Source organism: Bos grunniens, chromosome 5, assembly GCF_055505025.1.
Source record: "Bos grunniens cultivar Pamir isolate PY7600 chromosome 5, Bosgru_T2T1.0, whole genome shotgun sequence".
In the NCBI taxonomy this organism is placed as follows: Eukaryota; Metazoa; Chordata; class Mammalia; order Artiodactyla; family Bovidae; genus Bos; species Bos grunniens.
In genome coordinates this window covers 63,049,248-63,072,919 of record NC_141169.1, presented here as the reverse complement: position 1 = coordinate 63,072,919, position 23,672 = coordinate 63,049,248, and the positions used below count along the sequence as shown (strand labels likewise).

The window sequence follows — 23,672 nt, the reverse complement described above, 5'->3', positions numbered from 1 at the left end:
TAACACAAGTGGGGCTGTAATGGTAGAAAACAAGATATCAAATTTCACTTCTCCTTATGACACCCACTTGAAGCTCTGAAGCTAAGAACTAAAAGTGAAATAAAACTATTTAGCAGCCAGAGGGAAAGGAGAATAACAGCATGTGGCTTGTAAATGTAACAAATGTAATCACAGTAATTGAGCAGCCCAGGAAATAATTTGGCCAGCATAATTATATTACAAATTACATATTACACAATTAAACAATTGCATTTTGACCACAAATGGAACTCCAAATACACAATTTGTGGTGAAATGGAGAGGTAATTTAAACTAAGAAAAGAAAAACAAAGGCCCAGAAACGCATTTACATTTATAACCTTATTAAAGAGAATATACCAAGGAAAGTAACAAGGAGAAAGATCAGTATTTTCAATAGAAAAAAATACAACTGAGTTGAATGAATTTTGCCAGATACTAAAATAGATGCTGTATGATTACTTGAATTTCCAACATGTATAAAATCCCAAAACCTCATTATTTCTTAAATAGATGTTAAATACATTATTTCTCTTATTAGGGGTTTTTCTATTGGACTCTTAAAATGGATGAATAAAGTCCTTAATTCAGTGGGAAATTCCAATATCAAATTGCCAGAGCTTGTTGGAGGACCAAATCTTACTTTCTCTTGTTAAATACATACATTCCTGAAGCATGATGACTGGTAGATGCACAAAAGAAATTACTTTTCTCATTCTGCTGTTCCAAATTCTTGGGAATTTGGTCATTTGGTTTGATCCTCATCCAATATTTACTATAGACTTTTCAATTTATAGGCAGTACAGTGGGAACTTAGTAAACATAATTCTCTTATGAAATATGTGTTTGACAAGAGAAAAGAAACATTAAACAAAAATGATTACAGATGTATAAACTGTTAAGAAGTAAGGCTGGAGGACACCAGGTATGCTCACACCAGGGTGTTCTAACCAAGCTGATGGGGAAGGACTGATATTTACACCATAATCTGAGGATCCCCAAGAAATACAGGACTCCCTACTTATTTTACAATTAGTAATGGGTAAGGAAGCCCTTCTATAATTTTTTGCCTGGAGGCCTCAAAGTCCAATTTATACTGCAGATGGGAATCATTTAAAGGGAAAAGTAATTGGAGAATATATTTCTCTGTCAAAAAAGAATCTTAAAAAACAACTTGGTAATTTTGGGATGAGTTCTATAGTAATTCTTGGTCTGTGTCCTGAAGGGCTGAAGATTTAATGTCTTGCCCATTGGAGATTTGAAAGGTACAGTTTAAAACACCCAGACTCTCTTTGCTCAGTACTTGGAGTTTAGGGGCAGGATACCTCCAGTGATTTTTTTTTTTTTAATAAGCAAAACAATACTCACTGTGATCCCCACTTATTAAGTGCTTTGCTATTGCTGCTGATTAGTCATGTCTGACTCTTTGCGACCCCATGGACTGTAGCCTGCCAAGCTCCTCTGTCCATGGAATTTTCCAGGCAAGAATACTGGAGTGGGTTTCCATTTCCTCCTCCAGGGAATCTGCCCAGGTTAGGGATTGAACCGGTATCTCCTGCTTTCCAGGCAGATTCTTTACCACTAGCGCCACCTGGAAGTCTTCTAAGTGCTTTCCTATGAGCTAGAGTCTCTGAGGAGAGCTTTGTCCTACTCAGTCTTCACAACAGTCCATGTGATAGGGGCTGTTCTTGTCCTGTTCTACATATGGTACAGTTGGAGTTTCCATAGGGTTAGTGAATTGTTTTAGGACCTTAGATGGTGAATGGCATATCTGGGCTTGAACTCAGTGTTTCTCTGACCCAATTGTCTGCACTCAAGCATTTTAGTATTAGGCTGTTCATGTGTTTAAAAAAAAGAGAGAGAAAGAAGAAAAAAAGGAAGAAAGGAAATAAGAAAGTTCATCATTAGATTTGCCCTAGGCTGTAGTTTGTTATCATGTAGGTCTGGTTCTAAAGTGTGGTCCCCAGAGCAGCATTGTTAGCATCACCTGCAAACTTGATAGAAATGAGTAGGCTACTGAATCTTGAACTCATAATGTGGGAAACCAGTAATCAGTTTTGACAAACCTAGAGGGATTGGACGGAGAAGGCAATGGCACCCCACTCCAGTACTCTTGCCTGGAAAATCCCATGGATGGAGGAGCCTGGAAGGCTGCAGTCCATGGAGTCGCTGAGGGTGGACATGACTGAACGACTTCACTTTCACTTTTCACTTTCATGCATTGGAGAAGGAAATGGCAACCCACTCCAGTGTTCTTGCCTGGAGAATCCCAGGGATGGGGGAGCCTGATGGGCTGCGGTCTATGGGGTCGCACAGAATCGGACACGACTGAAGTGACTTAGCAGTAGCAGCAGAGGGATTGGGTGCTAATTAAAGTCTGAGAACCACTAAGGCAAATATGGAAGGCTCTGCAGAGCCCTTCTGTTTGTTTGGGGTCCAGCAATGTCTGATGACAAGGTGATTCTGATTCATTTCCTTCGGCTGGGGCAGCTATAATCCAGAAGTAGCTTTTCCATTCAAGATGAGATTCAAAGCATTTTTAAGGTCTGGGCTTTTACTCATCACTGCCTACCCCACATTGGTTTATAATTGATCTTTGGTCCCTGAGCTTTTTTATCTTTGATTCATATCAACTGCTGTTTAAAACAGATGACCTCATTAAGAACCTTCCTCTGCTCCCCTCAAGGTCCTGCCTTTGTTTATATTCAAGTGTGTATATCTTAATTGGAAAATGTGTCAGACCCAGATTAGAATGTGAAAAATCTGGATCCTGGGAAATGTAGATTTACCATGTGAATTTAATGAAGGAACTTTCTCCTCCAAGACAGAGGGAGACCAACACCACAGGGAAGAAGTTAGTAATTCAAAGGAAGTGAAAAAAAACCAGTGAAAAAGAAAAATATTAGATACGTGGAATTAGGTCTTTTTCACAAAAAAGGGAAACTATATCAACCTGAGGTGGGAAGCCACTTGGTTATGCTCCTTTTGGTTCTTTATTTTTTTTTCTCTTTCAGGTAAATGCTGGCTTGAGACTCCACTTTATGTGACTTTCAGATCATTTAAAGAGACATCGTGACCTTAGATGGGGTTTGTGGGCAAGAGAGTAATCAAATAAATTTGGAACAAGCTGTATATTATCTCTGTTTTGAGGGTTTTGTGCACATTAAGCGTTTTCTCAGCACATAAGGTATTTCAACAAGCATCTCTCAATATTATTTGACCTAGCATCTTTTTTTTTATATAACAGTATCAATCATTATCCTGAGAACACACTGATCTTAGGTCTTCAACCACATGGTCATTGGTGTCTCAGGTAGTGTGGCCGACTTTGTGACAATATTTCACAAATTGGCACTTGTGATTGGTGCTATTTTGTTGCACTATGTCTGGAATGGACAGTGGGTCTCTGGGTGTAGTAAACAGAATATGAGCTGGGTTCCCTGGAAAAAAGCACTGAGATGGGGATATTGAGTAAATGACACTTAAAAGGCTTTGTACATTTTTGTTCTGGGTGGACAGTCCATCCACTGGATACCTCTGTTGGATAAAACTTTTGTAGGTAGTTTTCTAGTCTGTGTTGGAAAATATTCCATGATAGACACCTTGCTCTTTTGCGATATCTAATTTGGAGATAGGGCTTCTCAGGTGGCCCAGTGGTAATGCCAAGAGAAGCAGTGGATGCAGTTCAATCCCTGGGTCAGGAAGATCCCCTGGAGTAGGAAATAGAAACCTATTTCAGAGTTCTTGGCTGGAAAATTCCATGGACAGAAAAGCCTGAGGGGTGCAGTTCTTGGGGTCACAAAGAATCAGACACAACTGAGCACACACACAATTTGGAGATACAGGTAATGAGATTCAGCCTTGGCTAGAGAGTTTTGAGGAAAACAGCATTCCCGGAAGCAGCAAACAGGAATAAAGTTGGCCTGAGCCTGTTCCAGCCTCTTAGTTCTTGGCAAGATCTTCAACCATAATCTCAGTTCTGCCCATTTGCTGAGATAATCTTGCTAAGGGCTTCTTAAAATGGATTGTGTAATCCTAGATGGCCCTGCTTGTTTAGTCTCATTTCTCACCATTCATCACCTTCCAAGCCTTCTAATTATTTTAGGCCCCCCGAATACATAACTATTGGGCTGGCCAAAAAGTTTATTATGGAAAAACCCTGAATGAACTTTCTGGCCACCAAATACTTTCTTTCTTCATTAGACCATATTGTTCCTTCTACTCCAAATACTTTTCCTTTTTCCATAACTAACACTCATTCCTTTTTGACATCTCAGTTTAGATAACAGTTACCCTGGGAAACCTTTTATATTTGGGGTTTTTTTTTTTTTTTTTTAGTTGCAAGTGGTAGAAACCAAAGCTGGCTTATTAAGCAGACAAGGTTATTACATGGATCAAAAATTTTGGAGTCTTGACTTCACTTTAGGACCTGTTTTAACTGTATCTGTTACTGTTGCCAGTATTGAAACTATACCTGACTTTCCAATGAGTGCAGCTGCTAAGGCTTGGATGCCGTGAAGGCCAAATGGTTCCATGGGGGCCTTTGTATTCCTCTTTTACAGTACTAAGTCAAAATCTTTCAGAGATGAGTCTGGTTAGTGTGATCTGGGGAATACACCCATGCCCCAGTTACACAAGAGGCTGTGTGGCAACTCTTCTGGGTCCTATTTTAGGGAAGACATATGTATATAAGGGTGGACATTTCCTGAGGATTCAAAGAAACATCAGAGATGCTGGGCTAGCAGCTAACATGACAAATGTATACCATGCATTTCCTGGTTTTGTAACTCTGTGTTAGGGGTCCCTCGGCACACTGCACTTTCCCGTCTTGGCATCTCCCTCCCACCTCCATACTGTAATCACCTCTTTACTGTTTTATTACTTTCCCCAGAATGCCTATGAGGAAAAGGGCTGTGTGATGTGTATTTCTTTTTATTTACTATTGCATTGCCAGTCCCCAGCTTAGTATTGCTCTGCACATAGTAAGTGCTCAATAAAGATCTGTTGAGCGAATACACTGGGCTCAATTAGCCTGGGTTTCATAAAGCTGGTTTCCAAAGAACTTATATATCATACCTGCTAAATTTTCCCTATTATGTCTCATCCCAGCTTTCTTTTTCTTTTTTCCCAGGTTTATGAGATATAATTGACAACATTGTGTAAGTTTAACATGTAAAATGGGATGATTTAGCATATGTATATATTATGAAGTGATTACCACAGAAGTTTAGTTAACACATCCATCACCTCACATAGTTATATTAGTTGTTTTTTTTTTTTTTTTAGTGGTGAGAACATTTACGATATACTCAGAAAAATTCAGAAGTACAATACAGTATCACTAACTACAGTCACTGTGCTGGACACTGGATGCTCAGAACTTATTTCTTTTATAACTAGAAATTCATACGCTTTCATCAGCATTTCCTCTTTTCTCCTATCCCAGCTTGTAACCATCAATGTCTTTGTTACAATGAGTTTAGGCATCTTTTAGATTCCACTGCAGTGAGTTTAGATATATTTTAGATTTTTTTTTATAACCTTAGACTTTTTTGAGAGCTTCACTAATAGCTCAGTTGGTAAAGAATCCGCCTGCAATGCAGGAGATCCCGGTTTGATTCCTGGATCAGGAAGATCCACTGGAGAAGGGAAAGGCTGCCCACTCCAGTGTTCTGGCCTGGAGAATTTCATGGACAGTCCACGGGGTCGCAAAAAGTTGGATACGTGACTTTCACATTAGACTTTTTTTAGATTCCACATGTATATGAGACCATGCAGTGTTTTCATTTCTCTGGCTGACTTATGTTACTTTGGATTAATGCCCTCAAGATTCATCCATGTTGTTACAAAGGGCTGATTTCCTTTCTTTTTATATAAGGCTAAATATCATTCCGTGGGCCTTTATCCAGCATCAGACACTTAGGTTGTTTCCATGTTGTGCTGGCTATGGTGAATAATGCTGCAGTAAAGGTGGGGTTGCAGATATGCCTTCAAATTCATGATTTCATTTCCTTTGGATATACATCCAGAATTGGGTCACTGGATCAGCCTTCCTTTTCAACCGGTACCCAAAGAGAATTTTGGAATAACTTCCAGAGGTGCCACTGGGAAATTCTTAGTTTCCACTGGAATATGCCAGAACTTTTTAGGCCTTAAAGTGAATTCTCAACGAGAAATGAGGAAGGCAAGACTAGAAAAAGAGATTTTTAACTGGAATAATCCTTTGTATATTTTATATCTCTGGGTCCTTTTTGGCACTTCACCCAGATTATGTTCTCACATTATTCTAAGTTCTGCCCAGCAAAACAAAAGTAAATAGTGAAGTAGCGATGAGCTTTTCATAGAAGTAATGTCAAATCAGGAGGACTACTAAAGTTAAAAGCAAATGTGATTTAAAAAAAACAACAAAAAAACAAATGATTGTTCAAACACTTACAAGAACTAGTGAGTTCAGCAAAATTGCTGGGTAAAAGATTAGTATACAAACACCAATTATATTTTTATATTAGAGCAATAAATGCATTAAAGTAAATTTAAAAATTACCATTTACATTAGCTTTTAAAAGTATCAAATACATAAGAATGCATTTACCAAAAGAGGTATGAAACTTCTATAGTAAAAACTTAAAAATTGTCACATAGCTGAGAGAAAATAAAGTTGTCTTAAATAAATAGAGAGTCCAAATGACTGTTCTATACATCAGTGTCTCTTTTGCTGTCTCGTATACAGGGTTATTGTTACCATCTTTCTAAATTCCATATATATGCGTTAGTATATTGTCCAGGTCCGATGCACAATACTGGATGCTTGGGGCTGGTGCACTGGGATGACCCAGAGGGATGGTACAGGGAGGGAGAAGGGAGGAAGGTTCAGGATGGGGAACATGAGTATACCTGTGGAGGAGTCATGTTGATGTATGGCAAAACTAATATTGTAAAGTTAAAAAATAAAATAAAATTAAAAAAATAAATAGACAGTTATGCCATGTTTATGGACAACAGTATTGTTAAGATGTCAGCTGTTCTCAAGTTGATCTTTAGATCCAATAAAATCTGAAGTCAGGGAAGGAATCTAGAGTATAGTACAAATTTGGATGTTGTTGGTATAAAGATAATATTTTAAGTTGTGAGTCTGGATGTGATTCCCAGAACAGTGATGTAGGAGAGGCCTAATGACTTCGGGACATTTAAGAGTTCAGAAGTTCAGGAGATGAGGAACCAATAAAGACTAAGACACCTTAGTGAGGTGGGAGGGTGTGGTCTCTGAGGGAAGTGTTCTAAATGAAGACAGTGGATTCTGAATTCAAGAAAGGGTGGGTGGGGCAGGCAAGAGTTTTCTGCTCTGTTGTAGAAGCAAGTTGTTTTGTCTCTTGGCCCCCAAAGCCTATAGTATTTACTACTGACTAGGCTCTGATCTACAGACTTCACCAAGAATTGTGATAAAGTGGCACTGGAGGATGTGACAGTGAGTTAGGAGTAAAAATCTTCAGAAAATTAGGGAACATGGACTAAGTGTTAGTAGTTGACTGCACCAGGGAGGGTAGTAGATGGAAGCATCTGATGACATGAGATTTAAACCTGGGTCATGATCCCACACTTTTTAATACTTTTAGAAAACCTAGCAGGAGAATGGCCAAGTAGTGGCAAAGGATATTATCAAGAATAAAGAGTTTTAAATGAGCTTTAAAAAGTCACTCTTGCCATTATCATTATGAAATATAAATGGTTATTGTGTTGAAGTAGAATTCAGTAGACACTTGAAAACTATAAAAAGGTTAAGTATATAATAAATAGTGTATCATAAATGCAGAATTTTTAGCAAGTTTTTATGCAGTTCTGAAACCAAACCATCCTGTGAAACTATTCTAAATGTCCTTGGATTCAACTCTAGTGTCTCGTTCAGAGGTAAACTTGCCATGCAAATTAGTCATTGCCTGAAGAAACAGGGTCCTCAGGAAGCTAAAATTAGAACTACTATCCAAGGAATTGTTATTGCATATTTCAAACAACTGATGCTCTCCTCCACCCCAGTCATGAAAGGTACATGGAGGGACAATGGAATCATTTTTAATGGATAGATACTTTTCTAGCTAACTTTTTTTGGAAAATTGCTTTTAAGGGAGGCAGCATGAAATGGTGAAAAGCCCTGAACTTAAGTAGGAACCCCAATCTACCATTTTCCGGTGGTGTGACATTGGGAAAAGACTAAACCTCTTTGAATCAAAGTTTCCAAAATTGTAAAATGGGGATAATGTTATTAAAGCACATTGAATTTTCGTGACTAAGAAATGAAATGTCTGTGAAAGTTCTTAGCACTGTTCCTGGCATATGCTATGTAAACTCTATGAAGTAAGCCTGAATCTGAACCAACAAGATTTTCACTGATCTTCAAACAACATTCTTACAGGCTCATGACTTTTTAAGATAAGCTTAAAAATTCCTGGAAAAAAAAGGCATTTTGCTAAAATATTTAAAATGGCTATTATATATTATTTAGGCAGTAGGATAACTGAATTAATGGGTATCTTTAGTGAAAGTGTTAGTTGCTCAGTCATGTCGCACACTTACCCCACAGCTATAGCCTGCCAGGCTCCTCTGTCCATGGAATTTGATGTGGGCAGCCATTCTCTTCTCCAGGGGATCTTCCTGACCAAGGATCAAACCCGGGTCTCCTGCATTGCAGACATATTCTTTACCATCTGAGCCACCAAGAAAGTCTTGGGTATCTTCAGGGGGAATACAAAATGTTATGTATAGAAACTTAAATCTTCACACTCATTTATTCTATATAAAAGCCAGTGAGCCCAAATTTCAAAAAAAAGAGAATGCCAATTGAGGTATACTGGAGAGTCAACGTTCTATTTAACAGATCTCAAATGTTTTTGAATAACATGTTCTTTCCTCCCCAAAATCATAGGACTTGGCTAGTGAGACATCATTTTTTGACTCTGTGTGTAGAATCTTGGTTTTGCTGAGAGAAACATTCAGATCTTTATGAATCTCCTTTTAATTCTGTTGAGATTCACCAACTTCCTATGCAAATCTTTTACTGATTCTAACTGCATGCATTTTTTAAACTTTCACTAAAACTTGATCGTTCAGTGTATGGGCATTTGTCGTAAAAAATAAAGCTTTTGTCACCACTCGGGAATTCTGTACACCTCCATAATGATCTTAGAACAGCAAAGGCTCCTTGAGATATAACTCCTGAGGTGAGGTTGACTTCCTGTTTAAGTGGTTTGTTCTCATAAGCTACCCCTCACATTGCTTGAGGCTCAAATTTCTGCTTCAGCAAAATAGAGATAGACTGCAGTATGGCTGAAAGTTTGAGATCCCTGATTATAGTCATGGGATCTGGTTCAATCCCTAGTTCCCTGCCTTATTGGCTACATGACTTTGGATGAATTGCCTAACATCTTATTTCTTCTGATAGTTTCAGCTTGGCAGGCTAGTAATCAGTAGTAATGGTCAAAAGGGGGGAGAGGTCAGGGGACATGGTGGTCTTTGAACTCAATTTATCTAGGGGAGATTGAGTTCAAAGCAGAAAAATAAATTGTCAATGCAAAAAGTAAGGCTAGAGTTGAAAATGTGAGCTATGACCACAGAAAAGAGCCAGGTGGAAGCTGTATTAAAGCAAGGAGCAGAGAGAGAGGGTAGGAGAGGGTGGGGCCTAGCAAAGCAAGAAGTGCCCAGCATTTCCCAGGAAGCTAGGCTATTTGCTAATGATTCATTTAACAGGCTGCTAAAGGCTTTCTGATTTGAATCCCAATTGCTCTGGTTTAAAGCAAAAAATGCAAACTGGAGGCACAATTTTCAAATTCAACCCACAAGCCAGAGGTAATAAGAAAAAAAGTAATGGCTAAGGTATACTGAACACTTACTACACATGAGGCTTGTTCTAAGTATTTTATGCATATTAGCTCATTGTCCGGAGAAGGCAATGGCACCCCACTCCAATACTTTTGCCTGGAAAATCCCATGGATGGAGGAGCCTGGTAGGCTGCAGTCCATGGGGTCGCTAGAGTTGGACATGACTGAGCAATTTCACTTTCACTTTTCACTTTCATGCATTGGAGAAGGAAATGGCAACCCACTCCAGTGTTCTTGCCTGGAGAATCCCAGGGACAGGGAAGCCTGGTGGGCTGCCGTCTATGGGGTCGCACAGAGTCGGACGTGACTGAAGCGACTTAGCAGCAGCAGCAGTAGCTGCTCATTGTCACCACTCAGCGATTTTTTGAAATGGATACCACTTGTATCCTCAGTTTACTAATGGGGGAACTGGGTTGACAGCCAGTTAAGTTGTAGTGTTGGTCTTTAAGCCTAGGTAGACTGGTTCCAGAGTCTAGGCACTTAACCACCATCCTATAATAGGGGTCATAACCCCATGTCAGGAAGAACACAGTTGGGGATGGAGTGGCAGAATCAGACCCATACTCTGGGCTCGGTGTGGGGACACACATGTAAAATAGGCTTTCACCCTTTGACTGCCTTCTTTATACACCTTAATTGTCTTGCTTCCATACCATTTTCTCAGGCATTTTTCACTCACTCTCTTAAATAACATCAACATATCCTTTTCACAGATTTCTTTAAGGTAATATGCTTAACATATTACCTTAACATTTCATTGAAAAGTCTATTCTTTCATTAGAAAACATATATTTTGCCTACCCTGGGTTTTAAAGTAGTTGCCAACATTTTAATTTTGGAAGATTTCACATAGAAAGCTGAACTTTTGGCTTTGATTAGGAAAATTGGAGACCTGGGCCAGTTTGGGACGGTGTTCCTGCCGACTGCTGCTCTGGGACCTCGAGGAGCAGGTGCTGCTCCGCAGAGCCCTGCAGTCCCACCACCTCTGCTCTGTTGTTCGTGTATGTCACCGGCCTTCCCTCAGTAGGTCTTTGTGACCTCAGGTTTAAAGGCCTCAGGTGGACTGGAAACATCAATGGTGGCAGAGTGGTGCCAGAATTACCTACAGGGCCATGTAGAAAACAATTGAATTTAAAATTAAAACAGTGGTACTTAAACAACTGAAACTAGACTACACAGCTATTAACACCTACTTATAAGATTTTAGAGCACTGGCCTTATAAATGATTGCTAGCCTCTATTTAAGTCTTTCCAGTCTTCCTGACCCAAGGAGCGAACCCAGGTGTCTCACATCTCCTGCACTGCCAGGTGGGTTCTTTACTACTAGTGCCACCTAGGAAGCCCAGAGAGAATGTTAAACTGGTTCACTTTATGCCAGTGCATGTAAGGATAGCTCTGTTAGCCAGTCCCCTGGCATCTAGGATGAGTCCTGAGAATGGTTTGCTTGTCATTACCAGGCCTAGTGCTAAGAAAAACTTCTAGATATCATCATCCTCTTTCTTCCCCTTCCATAGAATCTTAGATACCAGGTATTTAGGATGATGGCATTACAAGATAGGAAGAATTTAATCTGGGTTCATTACCTGAAGGCAGGTCATTACCTGCAAGGACCATCTGCACTGGAGAAAAAAAAATTATGTATTTTTACATATAAAAGCACATAGAATTCTCACAGCTATCGTATAAGTTCCCTGTTATCTCATTTTTGCAGATGAGGAAACTGAGGCACAGAGCAGTTAGTAACTTGCCCAAGGTTACAAGGCTAGTCAATAGCAGAGCTAGAATTTGAACACAGGCTGACTGTCTTCAGAGTCTTACTTTTCCCATCCTACTTCTCAAAAACATCCACTGAGCATGTGTGAAGATCCAGGCAGGAAGTAATCCTCTAGGCATGCAAAGTCCACATACACACATCATTGTTATACTTAAGGGGCTCATGGTAAAAAAGCGGAAACACCCTCATGAAATAATTCAGTAATTTGATATACTTATTGAGTGCATACTCTGTATCTGCCACTGTTATAGGAAGAAGGTCATCTACTGTGAAAGGTGGTGGAGGTAAGTCAGGATGGAGAGACAAGGAAGGAAGGGAACCACTTCACTCAGGGCACACTTCCCTTGGGAGACAACAGTCTGCTCGGATCCTGCGGGTTACTTATGGTTTTGCCAGCATTAGAACAATTCTAGGGACCTTTAGCCCCTGGAGGAAGGCACAGCAACCCACTCCAGTATTCTTGCCTAGAGAATCCTGTGGACAGAGAAGTCTAGTGGGCAACAGTCCATGGGGTCGCAAACAGTTGGACACTACTGAAGTGACTTAGCATGGCACGGCAGGGGCCTTTAGGCATGTTCTATTTCTACTCAATGGCACCCCACTCCAGTACGCTTGCCTGGAAAATCCCATGGACGGAGGAGCCTGGTAGGCTGCAGTCCATGGGGTCGCTAAGAGTCAGACAGGACTGTGCGACTTCACTTTCACTTTTCACTTTCATACATTGGAGAAGGAAATGGCAACCCACTCCAGTGTTCTTGCCTGGAGAGTCCCAGGGACGGGGGAGCCTGGTGGGCTGCCGTCTCTGGGTCACACAGAGTCGGACGCGACTGAAGCGACTTAACAGCAGCATGTCTACTCAAGTACACAACTCTAACCCCTTTCCCCTCTCACTTATATGCACAGTTTCTTTACCCTGTGATCATCTTTGCTTAGCTATTTTAGGAATAGGAACAGAGAACAATTAAAAATTATCAATTACTGTAAATAAACTTGACAGTCAATATCTCTCATGATACCATAAACCCATACAGCTATTGACTCACTAACAGGTGAATAATTCTCTAGGATCAATGATGACAATAATGCTTTGCTAAATTTAGAGACATCAAAATAAATACACAAGTACATAGGGTCAAAACAATTCCTCATATCCACAAGGGAAATTTTCATCAAGTTAATGTGCCATGATGAAGCAAAAACGAGTAGAAAAAAAAATCCACTTCTCCTTGAAATGAACTTTTTTTTTCCTGTGGAGCATTCTCAAATTATTTTCTTTATTTCTAAACTTTATGATATTCTGTACAGCAATGATATTAGCTGAGAAAAATGATGAAGAGTCAGCATCAATACAGAGGCACTCCTGTTAAGATATTTGTGAAAGAGTTCAATAATCTTTCGCATCCCATGACTTCAGCTTGGTGATTGCAACAGTTATTTGTATTCCTTTGTTTTTGCTGATCTCCTTATGTTATAGGTCATCATGGCACTTTGGATATTCCCTACCCGAAATATATAGTGTTTTGAAAAAATTTTTACAGTGGGGTTTATAGTAAGCTGAAATTTCATATGGGTCTCTATATTCAAATACTTATTATCGTACATATTTATATACATAGATGCACGGAGTTATGCTCTGTGATTAAGAACGAGTCCAGAGAGACCAGAGTTCTAATTCTATCTCTGCCTAGCTTTGACCTTAGGCAAACTCTTTTACTTCTTTGTACTTCCTTTTCTCGATTTATTAAGCAGAGTTAATAAGAGAAGTTTCCGCATAAGATAGAAGAGTATAGATGACTGAAATGATAGGTTTTCCATGAACAAGATGAAGATAATACAGAAAAAAGAAAGGCACTCAGACTTGGGTTGAGAGAGCCCAGAAAACTCATACATTTCCTTCCTCATTATCTTGAATAATTTTCTCTCACTTACAAAACAAATACTAAAGTATAAATTCCTTAGCTGGACTTCAGTATTCTGACTCCAGTGTACTTTTAAAGTGTACTTTTATCTTCCTGTAATAGTCTGGGCTCAGATTCAAATATCTGAGTTCAGCTCAGAATATACTATTAATTAGCTGTGTGCTTTGAATAGGTTGTTGAACCTCTCTGAACCTTGGTTTTTTTCAAATGAATAATGTAGATGATGATTATCTTACAGATAATGAAGAGGGTTGAGTAAAACATTTAGTATAGAATCCCACACATCATATGTACCCAATAAAATGTTTTCTCTCTCCTTTCTTTGTATGAAAATTCCCCTGTAAGCTAAGGCATTTGAAAGAGCTATGCATCATCCTCATTCTGACAGAGCAGCTGGCCAGAAGAAAACTGCAGTTATGTTGCTTTACTAACATTGTGTAAATACATAAATGCCTATGTAGAATCCAGATAGATTTTACTTCCTAATGTCATCGAGTTTCTTAAAGTCAGCAGTTAGAGTGAAAGACTATTCTAGTGGGATATACATGAAAACATTGTCATTTCAAAACTTAATTATGACAAAAGTATGGAACTGAGAAGATTAAAAATTCCATGCAGCAGAACATTGCAAATTGGCCAGAAAGTACAGTGGGGTAAAGAGTTAAAAAAAGAAAAAGAAAATTCTGCATAGCACAGAACTTCACGGGCTTTTCCGTTTGGGAGAGAGCAGTGAGTCCCCCCTGGAGAGCCCTCTCTGCAAACAGCACTTTGGTCTTGGCCTGTGTACACCCTCAGCTCTGCCAAGCTTTCCCTTCTCATGAACTTCTTCAGTGAATTCAAGGGACACTTCTTCCTGGACCCAGTAAATACAGTTCTCCACCATCTTTTAGAAAAGCAACTTTGTCCACTATTCAAAGCAGCTGCTGCCTAATCCTATTACGTTTATGGGTGTTGGTCAGATTTTGTTTAGTAGTTATAGAAATCAGCATTTCAAGTTCTTTTAACATTCTTTTGGTTCAGTTCAAATGACCTATGAAAAGTACTGACGGATCGTTAATGGGACAGTCAATTCACTTTTTCATTCCAGCACAACAAAGTTTTCCATTTTGGTATTTATAAAAATTACTGTGATAAATCATGTTGAGTCCCAGTTCCATTTCAGTTCCTATTAGACCCTGTGCCAAATCTTGTTGGACTCACATTCAATCTGCTTTCACATAATAGAAACCTTGTGCATCTGAGGAAGGAAAGTGGCCTCTATTTTTCTGATGGTAAAAAAAAGAATTGTTTCTTTTCACACATGCATGATTTGTAAGAGGACCCTCTTACAAATCCTACAAATCCCTGTAAAAAGGTGGTTTATGTTCCTGCTGATAAGTGACAAAACAAAAGAAATGCAGTAATTGTGACCTTGGCAAGTTATGAGACAGCTACTTTAGAATACTTACATGCTTAGGCAGTTTAGAATTATGTTCTTAAAAAAAAAAAGTAGGCTAAAGAGATATACCACTTATTAAGTCCACACTAGGTATAAATAATGCATTCAGTACTTATGAGATTTATCTTATTTAATCTTCCCAATTTAATGAAGTGATGTTATAGATATTAGGTAACTTCTCTGAGGCCACATACTTGTCAAGTGGTGGAGCCGATTTTGAATCCAGGTCTAGTAGATTTCAAAGCCCAAATTATTTTAACTCTACTCTGCCAATGCCCTCTAACTAGAGAAACTTAGACGCATCTTTGCATTGGGAAATTTCATATCAATTATTTTTTGCAGGGCTCTCTTTTCTTATTCTAAACAGGCTTGGTAAATTATGGTGAATGAGAAAGAAGAGAAATCTGGTCTTTGACTCCAGGTTCTATAACTTGCTAGCTGTGTGATCTCAATCAAGCATCTTAGGTGCTCAAATCCTCTATTTTCTTCTCTGTGAAGTGGGGATAATAGTAACTGCATTGCAGAGTTGTTGGGAATTTATAAATAATATATATGCAGCTCTTGCAGCAGAAAATCTGGAGAGTTGTTCAATAAAATGCAGCCATTCCTGCTTTTATACCGAGTAGATATTTACCTGGTGATATGGAAAACAATTAACTCCAATTGATTCTAATATTTTGAACCAGAACAACAGAATGTCTCCTTCATAAGGAGCTGGACAAAGAAATGGCTGAGAAATAATGTCTTCATACACATAACTGCTAGCAATTTTAGTAGATGTTGAAGAATCACTAATGCAACCTGCAAGGCAAATAGGTATGTAAAAGGTCAAAATAACAAATGCATTCTTTCACTTTCTCAAGCTTAAAATGCCTCGGGTAAAAAGAAATTTGTAGTTTTCCACTAAGCCTTTTTATTCATTCCTTATTTTTTTTAAAGTCATGCCATAAACATAACAGTTCCTAAACTATAAGTTAGAGTAATTTTTAAAGTGGTAGGCCAAATTACATGCATGTCACCTAGTAGCATTTTTCTGAAAGCACTAATATTGCTCTAAATAGGGTCAAAATAGCCAGTTTCTGAAAAAGCAGAAAATAAATGTTGCAAGCATTTTTATTATCACATTCGATAGTCTTCTGGCTGGAAACTTTCAAACTGGGATTATTCTGGGTGATAAAAGTCAGTGAAAGCAAACAAACATCCCTCTATAGATGGCTTCTCTTTCCTTTTATTCCTTAGGAGCAGCAAATATGCATAAGACACTGAAAATCTTCACTGCAGGCTTTTATCACAGTGAAAATCACTGGGTACTCTGCCTAATGAAAATCGTTGCACCCAACTAGAGGAAATCAACAGTCAAAACTCTAACCTTGAATTTTAGAACCCTTGGACCCTTAGAAGTGCATTTCCCTATACTGACGTATAACACCATAGGAGATGGAAGCTGGTAATTTCAGGTGGTGTTTGCCATTCCAAGTCTAGCCCAGAGGTAGAGTGAATGTTGGTGATTTAACCAGTGTCCTCCTTTCAGTTTTCTGAGACAACATGCATTCATTGTCTTAATGCATACCAATCTTCCTCTCTCCCCTCTCTCTGACAAAAATGCTCAGAAACTCTGAGTGGACTAAAATTTACACATGAATTTCAGACTCTAAGGCATCCAGTAACTTATCCAAAATACACAGCATTTAAGATAGAAAAGTGAAAGTGAAAGTGAAGTCGCTCAGTCATGTCGGACTCTTTGCCACCCCATGGACAGTAACCTACCAGACTCCTCCGTCCGTGGGATTTTCCAGGCAAGGATACTGGAGCGGGCTGCCATTTCCTTCTCCAGGGAGATCTTCCCAACCCAGGGATGGAGGTCTCAAACCAAGTCTTTGGACTATCAGCCTATCACTTGTCTTAACGTGAGAACGTGAAAAGAGAGTTAGTTTTGATAAGAGGAAAAACAAGAGGAGCATGTGAATTGGATCCCTCAGCAGGCACCAAGAAGAGAAAAGGACAAGAAGGTGAGACTAATTTTGTCCCAGTTCACCCAGAGCAGCTCAGCTTCTGGGCAACTGAGATCCAAGATATGCTGTCTGCAGAGGCCAGAAAACCAGGGGAGACATACAGGAATGAGCAGATTCAACCTTGTGCCTTGGTGATACTGAAGACACCAGGACTGTCTCCTTCTGGATGTTTCTCACTTCTGATGATGATAGTACCTATTCCACAGGATTATCGTGAGGATTAGTTGATCCACATAAAGTTCTTCAAACAGGGTCTAGCATGGGAAAAACAATATTAAATTAGGGGCAGTAATCATTTCATCATAAAAACAATATTCCTTCCTTTCCATTGTCAGTTCAGTTCAGCTTAGTTGCTCAGTTGTGTCCGACTCTTTGCGATCCCATAGACTGCAGCATGGGCTTCCCTGATAGCTCAGTTGGTAAAGAATCTGCGTGCAATGCAGGAGATTGTGGTTCAGTTCCTGGGTTGGGAAGATCCCTGGAGAAAGGATAGGCTACCCACGCCAGTATTCTTGGGCTTCCCTTGTGGCTTAGCTGGTAAAGAATCCGCCTGAAATGCGAGAGACCTGGGTTTGATCCCTGGGTTGGGAAGATCCCCTAGAGAAGGGAAAGGCTACCCACTCTGGTATTCTGGCCTGGAGAATTCCATGGACTGTACAGTCCATGGGGTTGCAAAGAGTCTGACACGACTGAGTGACTTTCACTACCACTACTACTAGACTGCAGCACACCAGGCCTCCCTGTCCATCACCAACTCCGGGAGCTTTACCAAACTCATGTCCATCGAGTCGGTGATGCCGTCCAACCATCTCATCTTCTGTTGTCCCCTTTTCCTTTTGCCTTCAATCTTTCCCAACATCAGGGTCTTTTCCAGTGAGTCAGTTCTTCACATCAGGTGGCCAAAGTATTGGAGTTTCAGCTTCAGCATCAGTCCTTCCAATGAATATTGAGGACTGACTTCCTTTAGGATGGACTGGGTTGACCTCCCTGTTGTTCAAGGGACTCTTAAGAGTCTTCCTCCAACATCACAGTTCAAAAGCATTGATTCTTCACCACTCAGCTTTCCTTATGGTCCGACTCTCACATCCATACATGACTACGGGAAAAACCATAGCTTTGACTAGACAGACCTTTGTTGGCAAAGTAATGTCTCTGCTTTTTAATGTGCTGCCTAGGTTGGTCATAGCTTTTCTTCCAAGAAGCAAGCTTCTTTTAATTTTGTTGCTGCAGTCACCATCTGCAGTGATTTTGGAGTCCAAGAAAATTAAGTCTCTCACTGTTTCCACTGTTTCCCCATCTATTTGCCATGAAGTGATGGGACCGGATGCCATGATCTTCGTTTTTTGAATGTTGAGTTTTAAGTGAACTTTTTCACTTTCATCAAGAGACTCTTCAGTTCCTCTTCACTGTCTTCCACAAGGGTGATGTCATCTGCATAACTGAGGCTATTGATATTTCTCCCAGCAATCTTGAATCCATCTTGTGCTTCATCCAGCCCAGAATTTTGCATGACGTATCTCCCTATAAGTTAAATAAGCATGGTGACAATATACAGCCTTGATGTACTCCTTTCCCAATTTGAAACCAGTCCATTGTTCCATGTCCAGTTTTAACTGTTGCCTCTTGACCTGCATACAGATTTCTCAGGAGGCAGGTAAGGTGGTCTGGTATTCCCATCTCTTTCAGAATTTTCCACGGTTTGTTGTGATCCTCACAGTCAAAGGCTTTGGCATAGTCAATGAAGCAAAAATAGATGTTTTTATGGAATTCTCTTGCTTTTTCTATGATCCAACAGATGGTGGCAATTTGATCTCTGGCTCCTCTGTCTTTTCTAAACCCAGCCTGAACATCTGGAATTATCAGTTCATGCACTGTTGAAGCCTAGCTTGGAGAATTTTGAGCATTACTTCACTAACGTGTGAGATGAGTGCAATTGTGCAGTAGTTTGAACATTTTTAGCATTGCTTTTCTTTGGGATTGGAATGAAAAATGACCTTTTCCAGTCCTGTGGCCACTGATGAATTTTCCAAATTTGCTGACATATTGAGTGCAGCACTTTCACAGCATAATCTTTTAGGATTTGAAATAGTTCAGCTGAAATTCCATCACCTCCACTAGCTTTGTTTGTATTGATGTTTTCTTAGGCCCGCTTGACTTCGCACTCCAGGATGTCTGGCTCTAGGGGAGTGATCATACTATCGTGGTTATCTGGGTCATTAAGATCTTTTTTTTGTATAGTTTTTCTGTGTATTCTTGCCACCACTTCTTAATATCTTCTCTTAGGTCCATACCATTTCTGTCTTTTACTGTGCCCATCTTTGCATGACATATTCCCTTGTTATCTCTAATTTTCTTGAAGACATCTCTAGTCTTTCCCATTGTATTGTTTTCCTCTATTTCTTTGCATTGCTCACTAAGGAAGGCTTTCTTATCTCTCCTTGAGATTCTTTGGGATTCTGCATTCAATGGATATATCTTTCCTTTACTCTTTTGTCCTTTGCTAGGAGTGAGCATGTCCATGACTACAGATTTGGAAAGTATTTTAATTAACAAACACTTAAATAGTGCTTCATATGTGCCTTGGACATATAAGCTCACATCTTAATAAGGAAGTATCATTGCAGCTTCATTTACAGAGAGGATACAAAATCTGTTTAAAAGTCCCACAGTTGGTGAAAGAGCTGGTTTCAGTGTCAATAAAAGCCATGAGTCAAACCATTACCTTATGTTGTCTCTCAAATAGAAAAACGAACCAGCAGTATTCATAATCTGTCTACCCAGGCATTTTAATTTTGTTTCTACATTCCTTCAGTTACTTCTGTCTTTGGGTAGTTTATTTTAAAGACACACTGTTTTTCATTTGATTATTTCATGTTGTCAGGATCATCATGACATGATGCAGCATCACACTGGGAACCTACAATATTCCAGACATCATAGTAAGTGCTCTACATGCACTTTTCAAGTTGACCTTCATAGCAATCCTGTCAGGTAAGGCTTATTTTCCCCATGTTACTGACGAAGACAAAAGGAAATTATCTTTAAAAATTCTATTTGTATAGGTTTCTCATTCGAAAATAACTATGCAGCAGAGATTAACAGCAATTTAGAAGCAACAAGGAAGCTTAGGATGCCCTGGCCTGATTTTATGAGTGAGCATGGAGAGAATATTTGATGTTTTCAGTGCCATGCATCAGGGTTGGAACAGAGGGAAGACTAGAAGCACAGATCTATGAATTCTGTTTGAATGCTCTAAGAACATCCCATGTCTTCCTACCCATTCTTGCATAGTGTTTTAAATAAGAGCTTTTTGTTATTGTCCCTTTCTTTTATCATTCATTTCCTCTAAGCAGTGTAAGTGACAGAATCAATGTTTCTGAGTTGATTGGTCCCTTAGCATCCTGCCTTGTGATGCATTTGACTATTTGTCTGCAAGAGCTTTCATGGTGCTGTTGATTCTCATGACTGCTTCCATCTCCATGGATCACCCACAACATCAACATCCTTCTCTTGTGGGACCTGCGTTATATGCACAGGAAAGTTAACTTTGTGCTGAACGAATTGTATTTGGGAGAATATATCTGATCCATTTTAAGTTAACAAGGACTTAAACAAAATAAAGAAAATACGGTGTGGTTGAGTAGAGATAATATGGGGGAGGGGACATGGCTAAAATTTCATCAGATATAATTAAACAGAGAATTAGATTGTGGACATCTGACTGATTAGATTGAGAGTATATAAAATACCTTTTTAAAAATATTGTGTACAATGTCTATGAAAATAGCAGTGAGCAGAAATGTAATAATAACAATAATAAATCTCATTTATATTAAGGGCTTTTGTTCTAGGCCTTGTGTTAAAATACTTTACATACATTATCTCTTTCCACCTTTATAACCACCTTACCTATAATCACTACCCTGATGAGAAAAACAAGAGTTTATGTAACTTGCAGCTTATGTAACTTGCAGCTTATGTAACTTACAACCACTTACAGCTTGTAAATGACAGAGCTGGGAACCATATTATTTTTAATGGACACATTCATAGGCGTACCTCAGAGATATTGTGGGTTTGGTTCTAGATCACCACAATATAGCAAGTCACACAATTTTTTGGTCTCCCAGTGTATATAAGAGTTATGCTTACACTACCCTTTGTCTATTAAGTGTGCAGTAGCATTCTGTCTAAAAATGTATATACCTTATTTTAAAAATAATTTATTGTTAAAAAATGCTGAACAAAATCTGAGCCTTCAGGGAGGCATAATCTTTTTGCTGGTGGAGGATCTTGTTTCCATATTGATAGCTGCTAACTGATCAGGGTAGCTGTTACTGATGGTTGGAGTGGCTGTGACATTTTCTTAAGACAACAATGAAGTCGCATGCACACTGTCACTTCGGTTGTGTTCAACTCTTTGTGACCCTATGGACTGTAGCCTGCCTGGCTCCTCTGTCCATAGGTTTCTCCAGGGAAGAATATTAGAGTGAGTCGCCATTCCCTCCTCCAGAGGATTTTCCCGACCCAGGGATCAAACCTGAAACTCTTATCTCTCCAGCTGGTGAGTTGGCCACATTGATTAACTCTTCTTTTCCTGAGTGATTTCTCTGTAGCATGCAGTGAGGCTTGATAGCATTTTACCCAGCTTCCCTGGTCTCTCAGTTGATAAAGAATCTGCCTGCACTGCAGAAGACATGGGTTCAATCCCTGGGTCAGGAAGATCCCCTGGAGAAGGAAATGGCAACCCACCCCACTATTCTTGCCCAGAAAATCCCATGGACAGAGGAGCCTGGTGGGATATAGTCCATGGGGTCGCAAGAGTCAGACAGGACTTAGCAACTAGATCACCAGGATTTCTTTCAAAATTGGAGTTTGTCTTCTCAAACCCTGCTGCTGCCTTATTAACTAAGTTTAGGTAATGGCCTAAATCCTTTCTTGTCATTGCAACAATCTTTGTGGCATCTTCACCAGGAGTAGATATCATCTCAAGAATCACTTTCTTTTTTCATTCATAAGAAGCAACTCTTCATTCATTAAAACTTTATCATAAGATGGCAGCAGTTCAGTCACATCTTCAGGCTTCATTTCTATATCTGTTGCTATTTCTATCACATCTGCAGTGACTTCCACTACTGAAGTCTTGAGCCCCTAAAAGTCATCCATGTGGGTTGAAATCAACTTCTTTCAATAGCTTCTAATGTTGATACTTTGACCTCTTCCCATGAATCATGAATGTTCTTAATGGCATCTAGAAGGATGAATTCTTTCCAGAAGGTTTTCAGTTGACTCTACTCAGACCCATCAGAGGAATCATTATTTACGGCAGCTATAGCTTTATGAACTGTATTTCTTAAACAATAAGCCTTGAAAGTCAAAATTACTCCTTGATACATGGGTTACAGAATGGATATTGTGTTAGCAGGCATGAAAACAACATTAATCTTGTTATATATCTCCATCAGAGTTTTGGGTGACCAGGTACATTTTCAGTGAACAGTAATATTTTGAAAGGAATCTTTTTTCTAAGTAGTTCTCAACAGTAAACCATGTTGCACATAGAAGTACTGTCATCCAAGCTTTCTTGTTACATTTGTAGAGCATAGACAGAGTAGATTTAGTATAATTCTTAAGGATCCTTGTAAATGAGTATTGACTTCAACTTAAAGTCACCAGCTGCCTTAGCCCCTAGCAAGAGGATCATTTTGTCCTTTGAAGCTTTGAAACCAGGCATTGACTTCTCCTCTCTAGTTATGAAAGTCTAGATGGCATCTTCTTTCAATAGAAAGCTGCTTTTAAAATCTTTGTTTAGTATAGTCATCTTTATTAATGATCTTAGCTAGAACTTCTGGATAATTTGCAGCAGCCTCTGTATTAGCACTTCCTGTTTCACCTTGCACTATTATGTTACAGAGACAGTTGCTTTCCTTAACCCTCATGAGCCAACCTCTTATAATTTCAGATTTTTCTTCTGTGGTTTCCTCACCCTCTCTCTATTTTCACAGAATTTAAGAGTTAGGACTTGGCTCTTTATTAGGCTTTGTCTTAAGGCAATGTTGTAGTTGGTTTTATCATCTCTCCAGACCAGTAAAACTTTCTTCATATTAGCAATAAAGCTGTTTCACAATCTTATCATCCTGTTTGCAGCAAGAGGCCTCGCTTTCAGCTCATCTTGGCTTTCATCATGCCTTTCTCACTAAAATTAATCATTTCCAACTTTTGATTTAAAGTGAGCAATGTATGTATACCTGTGGCAGATTCATTTTGATATTTGGCAAAACTAATACAATTTTGTAATGTTTAAAAATAAAAAAAAAATAAAGTGAGCAATGTATGACTTTTCCTTTAACACTTAGAGGCCATTGTAAGGTCATTAATTGCCCAGTTTTAATATTGTTTTGTTTCCGGGAGTGGGGAAGCCTAAGGAGAGGGAAAGAGATGAGAAAATACCTGGTTGGTGGAGAAATCAGAACACATACATTTATTGATTATATTTGCTGTCTTATATGGGTGTGGCTTGTGGCGCCCCCAAACAATTACAATAGTAACATCAAAGATTACTGATCACAGGTCACCATAACAAATATAATACAGATGCTTAAAATACTGTAAAAAATTGCCAAAATGGGACACAAAGTCAT

The 23,672-nt window shown here is 39.2% G+C and overlaps 1 protein-coding gene across 9 annotated transcripts in view; it reads left to right on the top strand.

The window, feature by feature from the left end:
* The window catches only part of LOC147372257 (histone H2B type 1-K-like), a 63,119-nt gene that overhangs the window by 22,268 nt on the left and 17,179 nt on the right, over nt 1-23,672 (top strand). For 5 of the 9 annotated variants that reach the window (XM_086400826.1, XM_086400823.1, XM_086400825.1 and 2 more), the window contains one exon: nt 19,913-20,022. The exons of 2 other annotated variants lie outside the window; for them this stretch is intronic. The gene's annotated coding sequence lies outside the window, so the exon portion shown is untranslated. Of the gene's footprint in view, nt 1-3,032; nt 3,173-19,912; nt 20,023-23,672 lie in introns of those variants that run through there. 2 more of the 9 variants (XR_015163950.1, XR_015163951.1) reach the window with 1 other exon arrangement.